Genomic DNA, 14,218 nt, shown 5'->3' on the forward strand with positions numbered 1-14,218 from the left:
AGCTATCAGAGGAAATAGGCCTGTTCCAAGGTCACTCAACAAATTCTGTTTGCAAGAGGCTTGGATTCAGCCACTCAAGAAATCTCCTTATCAGGACTTTCCGCAGGTTGCTGACCTCTCCCATCTTCCAAAATGAGTGCTCTGCTTCCTGCCCATTCTTTTGGATCTATCTCGATTTTCATAAAAGTTCTTGTAGGATGTCAGTTTGAATAATTAGAATTGACATTTTGCTTGCAAGCAAAATAGAGGCTCTTTCCTCAGGAAACCACAATGACATTAATATCCTCTGAGTACATACCATCTTCCAAATAACCCAATTTGTTTTCCTTAAATTTGCATTTTCATTTGATCATTAAAGATGAAGTTTTCATTGTGACAGGAAGCTTATGGATTTCTTGATTGGTCAAGTTTGGCCTGTTGGTGATGACGGCAAGTTCCTTTTGCTGTTGGGCATTCAGCTTCTAGGGCTGCCAGTTATTTAACAAAAACCTGCACCTAACTAAGAATGAGCACTCACATCAACAAAGGCATAGGGAATGGCAAAGTGGGAGCAAGGGTGCAAGTGGGGGAACGTGGAGGCTGTTGTTTTAGTCTGTGTGAACAGGTTAAGAAAATATCCATTGTCCATATGGATGTATGATGTGGAGTCGGGAGAGAACAGGGCACAGGGCAAAGTCCTGGAAAGTCACCTCTTGGCACCAGCAAGCCTTCATCAGATAGACCTGATACCTTCCTCCAGTCTGTATGTCTCAGATACGTTTCAGTGGCCAGCCTTGTGACCCTGAATGAAGGCAGATTTATAAGAGGATTTGCTACCTACTGGCCAGTATCCTGGAAGCTGGAGAGATACAGACAGCTATGACTCAGTTCTTGCCATCACAGAGGACCTAGGCTGCAACTGTTTGATGTATTCTTGTCTGTGACCTTGGGGAAAGGTTCAATATTTTGACTCTCTGATGACTTGATTTCAATAGCCTAATGGAACTTCTTGTTAAATCTTAAATCTAAAAATTTTTCTGATTCCTTTGTAGAATGGTTGCTGTTTATGTCTTTTGATGCTTTCACTTTGAATTGTTTAGAGGTTTGCATTTGGCACAGATGGATATTCCATTAAAAAAGACTTATTAAATGAAGATGGAAACAATGGCATTTTTAAAATGCCTCAAAACAAGTGATGAGTCGGTTTAACAGAATCCTCAATAGTGAGTGCGTGGGTTTGTATGCTTTCCAAAATCCAAGAATCTGATCTAATATGTATATTTAAGAACATAATTACTTTTTCAGTTAAGAATATTAGGTTTAGCTGGATCAAAATTCAACTTCCAATTCCTCTAGAGCTACAGGCTTGGTTTGAAGCTTAAACACTTGGGTTCAAAGTACTTCAGTTTATAACAAAATCCTTTGGATTCCATCAAAATAGTAGATCAAGCATGCTTACTTCAATCCCCTGCCTCACAAAATGGGGCTGCAAATCTAGTTTAATGAATGTTTTAAATAAGATTTTTCTTGAGAAATGATTAGTAAAAAGTTTATGACAATCTGTTTTATTTACAAAAATAAAACACTTCTGAATGCATTTAAAACAAGGTTTGTTTTTATTAAGAAAATTTGTGATTAACTTTGAGATCATATAAATTATAGACAAAAAATGTTTCAAAAATACCTTTGCACTCTTGGTGTACTTAGATGTTTTTATGTATGTTAGTTGTTATATTTCTTTACACATTATATATTTATTTTTGTGAAATAAAATGAACACTAATGATAAGAAAACTCACTATTTAGTGATATGCTATATTATCACTAATGTTTGTAATCACTGAGTGATACACGTAGGTATCATTCACATTTTTGTATACGGTTAGATTCTTCCTACTGTAAGTGTCTGTAATCTATTCAATCTAATAGAATCAATAGGGCATTTTTAAGTAATCAGTATAAACATTTCCCAAATACAGCTATAATTCACTATTGTAAGGTTATCTTTTATTTTCAAAACCAATGAGTTGGGTGATCATGTAGAATAATATAATTATAGTAGAGCTGGAAAGAATACATCACAATCCAGGTCCTTTGTTTCATACAGGAGATAATCTGACTCATAAATGTTAAGTGATCTGTCTATCATTCTAACTTTATAGAGATACCAAGACAATTTCACAAATGTTGAGCTTGGAGATGGCAGTTGGGGTAACTTATGCTAATTGTCCCAGGTGAGTCTTTTACCAACTACCCGTGCTCTTCCCAAAGTACAGTAAAAGGAGTAGGGCTGGGCAGCATGATTAATGGGAAACTATGGTGTGTTCTCCATCACTCATGCTACTCAGATGCCAAGAGCTTATGCCAGACACAAAACCAACAAGAGGGAGAGGACTGGAAAGGAATAACAACTCCACAGGGGATAACATTAACTCCTGGAAATACAGTTGGCCCTCCAAATCTGTGGATTCCACATCTGTGGATTTAACCAACCATGGATCAAAAATATTTGAAACAAATTTATCTGCTGAAACATGTACAGATTTTTTTTAACATTTCCCCCTAAACAATATAACAATTTACATAGCATCTACATTATATTAGATATTATATGTAATTTAGAGCTGATTTAAAGTAAAGAGGTTGCATGTAGGTTATTTGCAAATACTATGCCATTTTATATTATTATAATAGAGCTAGAAAAAGCCAAGAAAACCCAAGTCCTTCATTGTACACAGGAGATGACTTGATTTATAAAGACTAAGTGATGTGTGCACCATTAATTAGGGACTTGAGAGGGCTGGGGATTTAGCTCAGTGGTTCCACCACCTGGCTGGCAAGTGCAAGGTCCTGAGTTTGATCCCCAGTACAAAATAAAATAAAATAAAATAAAAATAAGGGACTTGAGAATCAGAGGATTTTGGTATCCTTGGGTAGGAGTTTGGAGAGGTTCTATAACCAACACTCTATGCATATCAAGGGAGAACTGTATTGAATTAAGAATCTTTTGTTGTTGTTGTTAGAATTGATAGATAATCATTTCCCAGTGTCAGAATGTCACAGTCCTGTGACACTTAAGACCAGATGTACACAATGACCCAGACAAGTGTAAGAAATGTGGGTGTCATTATTGAGATGTCGAGGTACTACGGACTCATAATCAATTGCAATAATATTGTAAAAGTTGCCTCTGAAGAGGCTAACAAGCAAAAAAAAAAAAAAAAAAAGAAAGCTACTTCAAGAGGAAATTCCATATTGAAAATTGCCAGCACTTATACAACAAGTTCAATCTGTTTCTTGGGTGTGAGGAAGCAATGTACCAGGCTTTAGAGGAAATAAAACAGGATTCGAACTTCAGCTCCACTGCATGGTAGCTGTGTGACTCATCTGTGAAATGGGGGTCATGATACTGCTCTTGAAGCCTGATTTGAAGAATTAGATGCAGGTATATATGAAGGTATATGTATATAATGGGTGTTAATGAATAGTTGCCATTAATTTTCCCCCATCCATTTAAAAATGATAATGGTACAATGTTTTTCATTCCTATACCCTTATTAATGTCAGGCAAAAACTAATAAAATATCTTCTTGAATCTTCACAGTAACCCTTTGGACCAGGTATGGCTGGGATAATTTTTCATATGCAGGAAATAGACTCAGTAAGATTAAGTACCACACCAAGGCCAAGACCACTTGGAAAGTCAGATGCTCAGGCAGGGTTCCAACCCGGGTCTGTCCTGTTTTTCCCCACTATTCCACACTCTCTCCCCACATGCTTTGGGATTAAGAGGCTGATTCCATTCCATAGATGGTCTTTTTTCCATGCCTGTTTAGGTTGAAGGGGAACCATGATTAACTTGAGAGGATGATTAAAAATCTCAGAACTAATTCTTTAAAATCCATACAAGAGGGAAAAACTCCAAATTTCTGTGGTTTTTAGTTCAGACCCTCACGAACCAAGGTGAAACTAGAAGGCAGTGAGACAGATGTTTGACTTTTAGTTTAAACAGTGGAATTTTTAGTGCTCTATGTTTGTTTTAGGACATATTTTATGGCAGTTGCTGTTAAAATGATGGGAAGATAGAAATCTCTTTCAGCATTTGAAAGCACTTCTTTTCATTTTCGTTTGAGTTACAATGTTACAATTGGCTTCGGAAGATGAAGTTTTTAAGACATTTCTGCTAACTTCCGATGTCAGCTGATTTCCTTTAGCTCTGGTGTAGTAAAATTCAGGTAAACACAATTTTATTCCGTCTTCCGTTAACAAGGTCGAAAGATTAAACTATACAAGGTCAATGTTCCTTTCAGTCTGACAAAGCATCAGCAGGGATTACACTATTGCTTGGGACTTTCTTGTTTTTTGAAGATTGTCCTGATTTCTTCAGGTTAAGCTGTCTAAGGAGCCTTTGTTACCTGGGCCTGAAGCTGGACACGATAGATACCCCTGTCCCTGTGTTGGAGGCTCATGCTGGTGCTGGGTATAAAACTAAAGAAAAGGACCTTAGAGCCAAAGTACTTGTTGCCCAATTTCTAGAACTGATTGTCCTTTTCTCAGTATTATTCTATCTGGAAAGACAAATTGGAATCAGTTAATCCATCAACAAGTATGTCAGGAACATTTAAGCACCCCCTGTGCTGTAGACCCTGGCAGTGATGAGGAAGCTCAGCATCATGAAATAAGGAATTCCTGGGAAGAAAGCTTTAGACTAATGATGATGATGATGATGATGATGATGACGACATGTTATTGGTGGTGACCATGACCATGTTGATATTGATGGAGTGCCAGTTAGGGGGCATCTTTCATGTGTTAGGATCAGGATTTGTCTGATTAAATTCACATTCTTTGTGACATGGTTCCCTCCCTTGTAACTGCCATAGTGTCTACAGCATGGTAGAAGAGCTGAGGATGTAGCTGAGTGGTAGAGTGGTTGTTTAGCACGTATCAAGGCCTGGGTTCAATCTCCCCAAAAAAGATCATATAGCAAGGTAGATACTCTTAGGTAGCTTTCTTTAGTCTTATATAGTTAGGATTTAATAGGGTCAGGGACATCTGTTCTGTGACACCAGATACATAAATTCTCTTAACTTCTCTAAGCAGCATTCTCCTGGGGATGATTCCTATGAGGTATCTTTAGATACCTGCAAAGATCAACTAAAAGGCCTATGCAAGGCTCCAGGTATGTGAGTGATGGTTCATAATTAACAGTAGTTATTATTATTATTATTATTATTATTATTAGATATAACCTTGTCCCTCAAGGAGTTTCAGTGACTTGGACGAGAGTTTTAAGAATATGGTTAACAGTGAAAAGTAACAAAATGAAGACCAAAAGTAAGGAGAATAAGACAAGTAAAGCTCTGTTTTCACAGAGTCCTTAAAAAAAGGAAACCAGGTAGGTCTTGAGGCTGGGCCCAAGGAAATATCTGTAAAACCATCCTCCTTGTCCCTGTGCATACAGAGCATGTCACAAAGTTTTGCAATATACTCTATTTACTGGTACTCCATTTACTAGTTTTGCTGGGACTGTGTTCAAGCTGATTTCCTAAGCCTCATCTCTCCAGCCCCTGGGTGGCTACATTTATGCTCTTGGGACACACTCAGATTCACTATTCTCTTCATCTGTCCTGCTGACGCTCTCTGTGTAGGCTTCTCTTCACAGAAGAGAGGCTGATTATGGTCCCAGGGATGCTATCCTCAGTCTTAGCCTCAGAATTTATGAATAGAAGATACCACACAGTTATAGTCTATTGAAAGCTGCACAAAGACATTTAACTGATGAAAACTCTGTCCTCTACCATTTGCTCAACTGTAATTGTCATTAGCTTAGCTTGTTAACAGCAGACAGAGAGGCAATACAATGCTGCTCCATTTTGCAGAGGCAATTATTCCATCAAATCTCACTACTTTCCTTGGTCTTTGTTAGTTGGGATAAATTTACATCACATAAACAAATCCTGCTCTTTCTAGCAAACAGTTTCTTTATTCCTCCCTTTCCCCTCCTTCCTGCCTGCTCTAAATCTGAGAACAGCACTGGGCATTGGAACAAATCCCTTTATAGACACATCTCAACTAACTACTGAAAAGCATCTTGCAGGCAGTGTTTATATATTTGTCATATAGGGTTTAGAAAATGGGAATTTCATGTTCATGGTATATAGTTTTCAAATGGGAGGAAAGGGCAAATAATGAAAAAGTCTTCTTGTCTGGATTTCCTTACTATTCTTTTTATAGCAGGTTAGTGGAATGATACAATCTGACATGAACCCAGATGAAACGGGAAGTTTCATGTTATGAAAACACAAATGTTTCTATGTATTTTTAAAATGCTGATAGTTTACACCTGAGTGATATCTACACCTAAATACTGTCAGGGAACAACATTCTAACAATTTTGTTTAGAGGTCTTAATTGGCTTTATTTTCAACTCAAGAATCAGGAAATGCTTCATTTCATAAAATACAGTAAGTGTTCCAATGAGCAGAGCAAAACAGATTGGGTTTATGAACAGAAAAGGGCTTGAAGAAAGCACAAACAAAAACCCAAAAAGTGTGTTGGTCCTTTCAAAGTCACCTTCCTTGTAAGGTGGGCATAAGCAGACAGAAGAGTAGAAAAACATCCAGTTGGCTAGCATCAGTTTACTTCAGGTTATCTTTTTGGTGTATAAAGATTAAGGCAGAAGGAATTTCTCTATTAGGCCAGTTGAAACTGGCAAATTTGGGAAATTTGGCTGATATCTTTCTAATCTTGATTGTTAGGAAGGTCACATGAACAGCTTATTTTCAGCTTGGTGACTTGGCACTGGAGCATGAGCAATCCCATTTTGACTTTTAGCCTGGTGTGTTGGAGTTGGGGTGGAAGGACCTACTGAAGGAGCCTGATCCAAAACAATGGCCTCTTATGCTGTACTTTGTACTTAAGGATCCACAGAAATAGAAAAGGAAAGCAAAGAGAGAATAAAGAGAAAGCATTAAAAGTGGGTGGGACAGGACACCCAACTCTGCCCTGGCTCCTCAGAACCCTTACCCCATTTCAAAGGTATCGTGGATCAGCTTGGGCAAAGATGAATTAGGGAACTCTGGGATGAAACAAGTCAGACTCCAGCTCCATGGAAGTGTTCAGGAAAACTGCCTCCAGTGACCCCCAGAAAAATTCTCAAGGGCAGTCAAAGTCCTCTGCTCTGCTTTACAAAACAATTTCAAAAATTATTTAGGGGAAAAAACAAAGTCTGAAATTTCAAGAAACCCCTCAGCTTTACCTAGCCATCTTGACGTGCATTGCTTAACAACAGGAAACCAAAAAGGATCTGTTTACAATGCTTAGGTATTTCTTCCAAATATCTATTTTCACTCTTTAAAAAAGCACTAAAAACAATGAAAACTCCGAAAGTACAAAGAAACTCTCAATGGTCCTCCCATGGCCTGAGCTGCTTGCTGTTTCTTTGTAAGTCTGACTTCCCTGTGTCAGCTCTGTTAGTCCCAGGGTGAGTACAGACCAGTTGATTTTTCAAAAAATTATTTTTTTTCTTTTCTTTTTTGTTGTGCTGGGGTTTGGGATTGAAACCATAGCCTTTTTCATGTTAGGCAAGTGCTCTATCACTGAGTTGCATCCCTAGGTCCCTTTTATTATTTTTTCATTCACCCACTGACCAGTATTTGCATTAGGATGGGCAGTGGAAGTTTGACTGAGCACCTCTTAGTGGTCACAGATAGTCATTTCCAAGTTGAAATATTTCACACATGGATCATGAATAATAAATTTTAATTAATCCCACCCATCCATATCTTTTATATCTTCCTTAAATTCTTCAAGCTTGGAAACTTTTCTTCAGTATAGCTTAAAAACCTATACATGAGGAATTAATTTAGGTCCAGGCCAATGAAAAACAAGATTTCATTCATATTAATTAATTAACAATATAATTAATATTTTCTATTTCTATCCCACAGTGGGAAATAGTGCTACAATGTATTCATCAGATCAGTCAGGGTTTTTTTCAATTTTTTTTCCACTTTCTGTGTCTTACTTCTTTTTTCTTCCTTATTGCATTTTTAAATTTATTTAAAAATTATGTACCTTTCAATTTACGATGAATTACTTGTCCCATTAGAATCCTTCTCTCGAGCAATATGTCATTCTTAGGATGTACATTTCATTTCATGATCGATTCTAAGTTCCTCAAGGCCAGGGCCTGTGTCTTACTTTGGCCAACACTTGTAGCCCTTAAAATGCTGTTAATGATACCTGAATCAGTAGGTAGATGAATGACTGCGTGGGCTGATGAGAAAAATGCTGTGAAAACTTGAACCTGACATATGAAATAAAGATTTCAAAAATTTAGGAAGGTAATAGGAACATGACAGACCTCACAGGTAATTATAAAAGATTAAAGGAGCAGCTGAGAGATAATGTAAACCAATTTCTTAGAAAAGCAAAGACCATCACAAATCATTAAAAGTTTCCTACTTTCTTTTTGAAGGTAGAAAACTAAAACCATATAGTGCTTCTTTCCAAAGATTTCAGTTGGGAAAATTGTTCTACCTTCCAAACATGTTCATAATATATGAATTCTCCATCTGATTCCTTTTCTATTTATTGAGAAGGATTATGCTCAGAAGTAATTCTCTCTTGATTTTTTAGAGAAAATCCCAGATGTGACCTGCACGTTGATAACAGAGAATCTAGTTTGCCAGCAAGAGCTGAATTGGATTTTAATTGTATTTTTAAAGTAAAGTTGTTATCCTTTTTTCCTTTTCAAGGACAAATTCAAATATCTTCTATCTTCCTCGCTGTGACAGTTACTCTGATGGGAAACTCCACAGGAATAGCAATATTTTGAAGTGGTAAAAAAATCCAATTGACAAATATTTTTTAAGAGTCCACTTGTGAGGTGAAAATGTTCAATTCAACTCAGAAACCTTCTACCTGGGGACACAGTGCCACTCCCCAACTTCTCCACTCAATGGTACTGTGGGAGAGGGGCTGAGTGATTATGCAAATCAGTTGCTATCAATTAAGTCACTCTGCTAAAATGACCAATCCTTTAGTGAAATTTAATCCCTTGAACTCTGGCCTTATTTAACCCCAGACAGCATGATCCAATAGTACAATCTGTCAATTATATACCATAGTACATCTAGTAATGTCACCTGGATGACACTTGGCTCTGAAGTAATGACAATAAATTTCAATTGGTTAGAATAAATGATAGGTCTTAAGTATTAAAATGATTTGAAATTGAAAGAAGGAAATTAATATAAAATATATGTTTTCATACAAATTTGCATTTTGATCAAACACTGGCTTCTGTGTTGGACCAGTTAATAGGTTGTCTTTAACTTGAGCACAACTTGTGAAGCAAAACTTTTACCCAGGAGGTAAAATTCTGAAATAACTCCAAAAGTAACTATAATATGACCACTACAGAAAAAAAGAATGTGATGGTATTTAAACTTAAACTTCTCAAAAAACAAAAAACAAAAAAACTTAAACTTCTCTTCTTCTGAAATACTTGGTACAATTCAAAGAAAATAAATATAATCTCAGCACTTGGGAGGCTGAGGCAGGGGGATCAGCATGAGTTTGAGGCCAACCTGTGTTACATTCTGAGTTCAAGGCCAACCTGAACTACAAAGCAAAACCCTGTCTTAACAAACAAACAAACAAACAAAAAGAAAAGAAAAGAAAGAGGGCCGAGGATTTAGCTTAGCCTGTCTTGCAAGCACAAGGTCCTGAGTTCAATCCCCCATACCAAAAAAAAAGAAAGAAAGAAAGAAAGAAAGAAAGGAAGGAAGGAAGGAAGGAAGGGGAGGGAGGGGAGGGGAGGGGAGGGGAGGGGAGGGGAGGGGAGGGGAGAGGAGAGGAGAGGAGAGGAGAGGAGAGGAGAGGAGAGGAGAGAAAAGAGGAGAGAAAAGAAAAACTGGAAAGAATTTGCAAAAGTGGAAATAGTCATGTTGGCCTGGTAGGATCATGGATGGATCCCCTCCCCTGCACAATTTTATGAATTGTTGTAATAAAACTAAAATGACTCAATTGTGCTCTCAGTCTAGGGTTTGATTGATCAGGTTGGAAGTGCTCTGTGCATTGCTTTTCCCCTGGAATAGTCTACTATTTGCAGAGCTGTTTTAAGTTTTTATTAAGACCTAGAGGAAAAGAAGAAGGGATGTGTGTGTGTGTGTGCGTGTGTGTGTGTGTGTTTTGTATGAGCATGTGTGGTTATTTCTCTTAAAGCTGCCCTTTTTGCTGCATGAAAAAGGATATTTTCTTTGTACACATTCTTTCTCCCCTGCTCCCACTTCCTAGGACAACTTGCTGGAAAAAGTCTCAAGTCAATAAAAGATCATGTTACAAATAAATATGATTTTCTATTCTAGCTCATCATTTCTATATTCATAAAAACAATGTCATATTATGAAGAAATGGATGATTACTACATCATTCAGCAAACTTTCTAATCCCTATTAGCACGTTAAAATAATGTTCGAGTGCCTTGCAAAATGCAATAAAAATACAGCACTTTGTATAAGTGGTCTTACATAAATGGTCATTCTGGGATAATAAATTATGGCTTTAAATTTTAAAATAAAATGAGATGAAATATTTTGAATAGTGGATGAAGTAGAGGAATATGTGTTCAAGTTCCAACTTTGTCACTCTATCTTTCAGCAGGTCTTAGCCTCTGTGTCACCACCTGTGCAATGGCTACCACACCCTCAGTCTGTCTACCCAGCTGATTCATGTGAAAATCCTCTACAAGGACTGGATCTCACTGATACTCTTGTGTAGGCCACTCGAGTCTCTGCAGACCACAAAGAAGAACTTTCAGCTCTTCTCAACAGCAGGTTCTGGTCACCAAGCCAAGCTCCTGTGGGATTTAGTTCCCTCCAGCACTTTTCCTAGGTGGGAAAACAAGATGTTTCATTCTCTCTAGTGCTAGCTTGCACAGATGTGGATCTACAGGCAATTAAAGACCCCTCAAGCTGCCCAGAAATGTCTCAGTGACACATCATGCTTGTCAAAACCAGGGGAACTATCCAAAGCCATCTCCTACTCTAAGTCTTTCCAACAAGAGCTCATCACTGGCACCAGGCTGGACTGCTCTCTTGCAATCGTATCTCATCCACCAGAGCATCCCTGGAGGACCTTTAGTTTACTTTCTAGAAGACAGAAAGCCTGTGTGAACCATTCTAAATCTTTAATGCATTTGGCAAGATCTTGAAGCAAGTCATGGTAAAGGCCAGAAACAGCAGAAAATGAACTTGGGCTGCCTTATGGAATGTGTGAACTTGTAGCTATCAAGCTTCTTTATGGTCTGTCTTTTTTAATTCACCAACATTGCCCCCCAAAGCATTACAATGTGATTTTGCAGGGGTTATTCACAATAAAAGGTAAGGATTTTAGGGTATGGCTTCTTTCCTTCAAGAACATGAGAACAGACAGAGGAAACATGTTGTGGCCTCTGAAATTTTAGGTGAGGAGCTGGGAGCGTGCTTTTCATGGTGAAAGGTGTGGGTGCTGGAGGAGGAGAAGGGAACATAGTACAGACTGGATGAGACACCTTCAGGAAGGGTTGTAAATAGAGGCCAAAGAGCTGATTAAATTTAAATAAAAAAAGAAAAGGAATACAGTTGAATGAATATTTGGTTGAGGTTTGAGATTGAGTTTTTCTGAGTTTAGGGTAGCATTATCTCCATAACAGTTTTATTAGGTTGGGAGAGAGAGACTAACATTCCATATTATCATCATTAAATATGAACAAAAGAGATCCATTTTCTGGATATGGGAAATATATATTAATCATACAATCATGCAGGTTGACTGTAATCATAAAATGTGAGAAGAGAATAAGAGAAAACCTCTGGGAGCTAAAAAATTCATATCTGTTTTGCCACTCTTCTAGTCGGGGTTAGTAAATGGTTTTCTTGAGGTAGAGACTTCCATACTGAGATTTGTGAGATTGTCTGAGGTCCAGGAGAATGAGAAACCTCTCTGGGGGTTGTCTCAAAAGCCAAGGTCCCAAGGAGGTGGCCTCAAAGAGGGTATTCAGTGATTAAAAGAGTGATGAAGGTTTATTTGTCAGCGAGAGTGGATTCCTGGGGACAGGGAGGAGGGATTACACACCATGACACAGATGGCTGAGTGAGTGTCAGGCACACCCTGCCATTGTCCCTTAGTGAGGGTTTAAGTCACTCTGTCTTGGATTTGCTGCATTGTTTCCAGCTGGGATTTCCCAGCTCTCGATTGTTAATTTTTAAACAATAATTGTATTGGTACATTTTAGGTATATAATACAATGACATTCATCATTTGAAATTTGTACCTTTACATACTCTATCTTGGTTCTTATTTTTTACCCATTCCCCTGCCCTCCCTTCAACCCACCTCTCCCTATTTACAAAGACTTTGTTTCCATTTTTTCCTTTTCTCATATTAATTGCATTCCCTTCTCTCCTTTCCCCAGCCCCTCGGAAAATTCTTAAAAGTAGCTGTTACAGCTTATATCTAGATGTCCCCCTGCCCCAAACTTCATGGGCTCATAGGTTGGGCTTTTGGGAGTGACTGATTGGATCATGGATGTGACACTGGATTAGTCCACTGATTGGTTTAGCATAGCTCTGGGTGTGAATTATGGATTTACTGAAAAGGGAAGACCCACCTGGGCATGGGTGGCACCAACCAATAGGTTTGTAGCCTGGAATAAATAAAAAGGGAAAGAAGAAGGAAGGCTGCTGCTTCCTGCCTACCCTGCCATGGACTGTTTCTCCTCTGTGATGTCCCTCTGCCATGTCACCCTGACTTGGAGTCAGCTGGCTATGGACTGAAACTTCTACAAAGTGCTAGCTAAAATAAAACTTTCTTACTATAACTTGTGGGTGTCAGGTATTTTGTCCCAATAATGACAAAGTAACTATGACAGTAACTGTGGCTGCTTGGAGAAGCCTTAACACTGAACTCATTGACAGTTTTAGAAATGGAAAGAAAATACCCAGAAAATAAAAAAGAAAATACTAAAATACAAAATACTAAAAGTACAAATATACAAATATACTAAATACTAAAATACCAAAGAAAATACTTTGTAGGTAAGGCTAAGAATCAAGGGTTTAAAATCAGAGTGACAGCTGCCTCTGCTGTCAGAAGAGAGAAAAGGTTACATTCATCACCCTGGAACTGAAAAGTTTGTAACTTGGAAGACGAATTTCAAATTACCCCTACTCCCTCAAAAGGAAGATCTGGCAATTTGGAAGTTTCTGCTCTATCTGACTTTTCAAACAAGGATAAAATCTTGCTCAGTCCAAAATGATGGCTTCTAGGCATATAGGGCTCTGAGCACTTGAAATGGGCCATGTCCAATTGTGATGTGCTGTAGGTGTGAAATACTTTAGAGATACATCTCTAAAGCTTAATATGAAAAGAAATGAATGTAAAAGATCTTATTAATAATTTTTAAAAATTGATACCTGGTGAAATAATGGTATCCTGACTACAGTGGATTACAATATGGTACTCATTAAAATTAATTACTTTCTTTTTTATATTCTTAGGTGTAGTTATTAGAAAATTTAAAATGACACCTTCACATTTGTGCCTCCCGGTCTACTTCTACTGGGCAAACCTGGCCTAGGCAGACAGAACGTCACCTGTTCCATGTCAGCTCTTCTCTTTCAGAGAGCAACCTTACCACCACAGCAACAAGACTGCGGCACCAAGAATGTAAGGGAAGTACCATACAGTTTGCTTTTCACTTCTATACACTGCATCTTATGCAGTTCAGCAATCCAAAAGTGAAAAAGATATTTCGTGGCTGGTACAGACCTTAGGCTTCTGTAGTGGTTTCCTTGAAGTTCCTGTTGACAGAGGGATTTGCTGCTCTTCTCTCCGCTCCCATGAGCTCCTCCTCAGCCTGGCTTCCCAGGCTCTTGTGCATTGAGAATTGTTCCTGCCAGCTCTGCCTTTCACAGATGGAGCTACGGGAAGGACCTGCAACCGTTCTCAGGGCACCGGGGAAAAAGACGGCAGTGGGCCAGGATTTTTTTTCCCTTCCAAATACAGTATTTACAAAGGCAGCTGCGTAGCTCCACTTCCCCTGAGCACACTGCCACACACTTGCCACCTCTGTTCTCCTTGAAAAGGGAAGAGGCCTCTCCCAGGAGAATCTGCATTTTTAGATGGATTTCTTCAAAGTCCCCAAAGCCCACAGTAGGAGAAAAAAAACAGCCACTAATGAGGTAATTTC

At 38.3% G+C, this 14,218-nt stretch overlaps 1 long non-coding RNA gene across 1 annotated transcript in view; it reads right to left on the minus strand.

The window, feature by feature from the left end:
* LOC147825149 (uncharacterized) overlaps window positions 1-13,969 on the minus strand; it is a 54,710-nt gene extending 40,741 nt beyond the window's left edge. Inside the window, exon 1 of the long non-coding RNA XR_015441366.1 lies at window positions 13,798-13,969. This is a non-coding gene — a long non-coding RNA (uncharacterized LOC147825149). The remainder of the gene's footprint in view (window positions 1-13,797) is intronic.
* Window positions 13,970-14,218: the final 249 nt, after the last annotated feature.

Source organism: Heterocephalus glaber, unplaced genomic scaffold, assembly GCF_053883595.1.
Source record: "Heterocephalus glaber isolate CG9 unplaced genomic scaffold, H.glaber_assembly_v1.0 deba00001509, whole genome shotgun sequence".
Lineage (NCBI taxonomy): Eukaryota > Metazoa > Chordata > Mammalia > Rodentia > Bathyergidae > Heterocephalus > Heterocephalus glaber.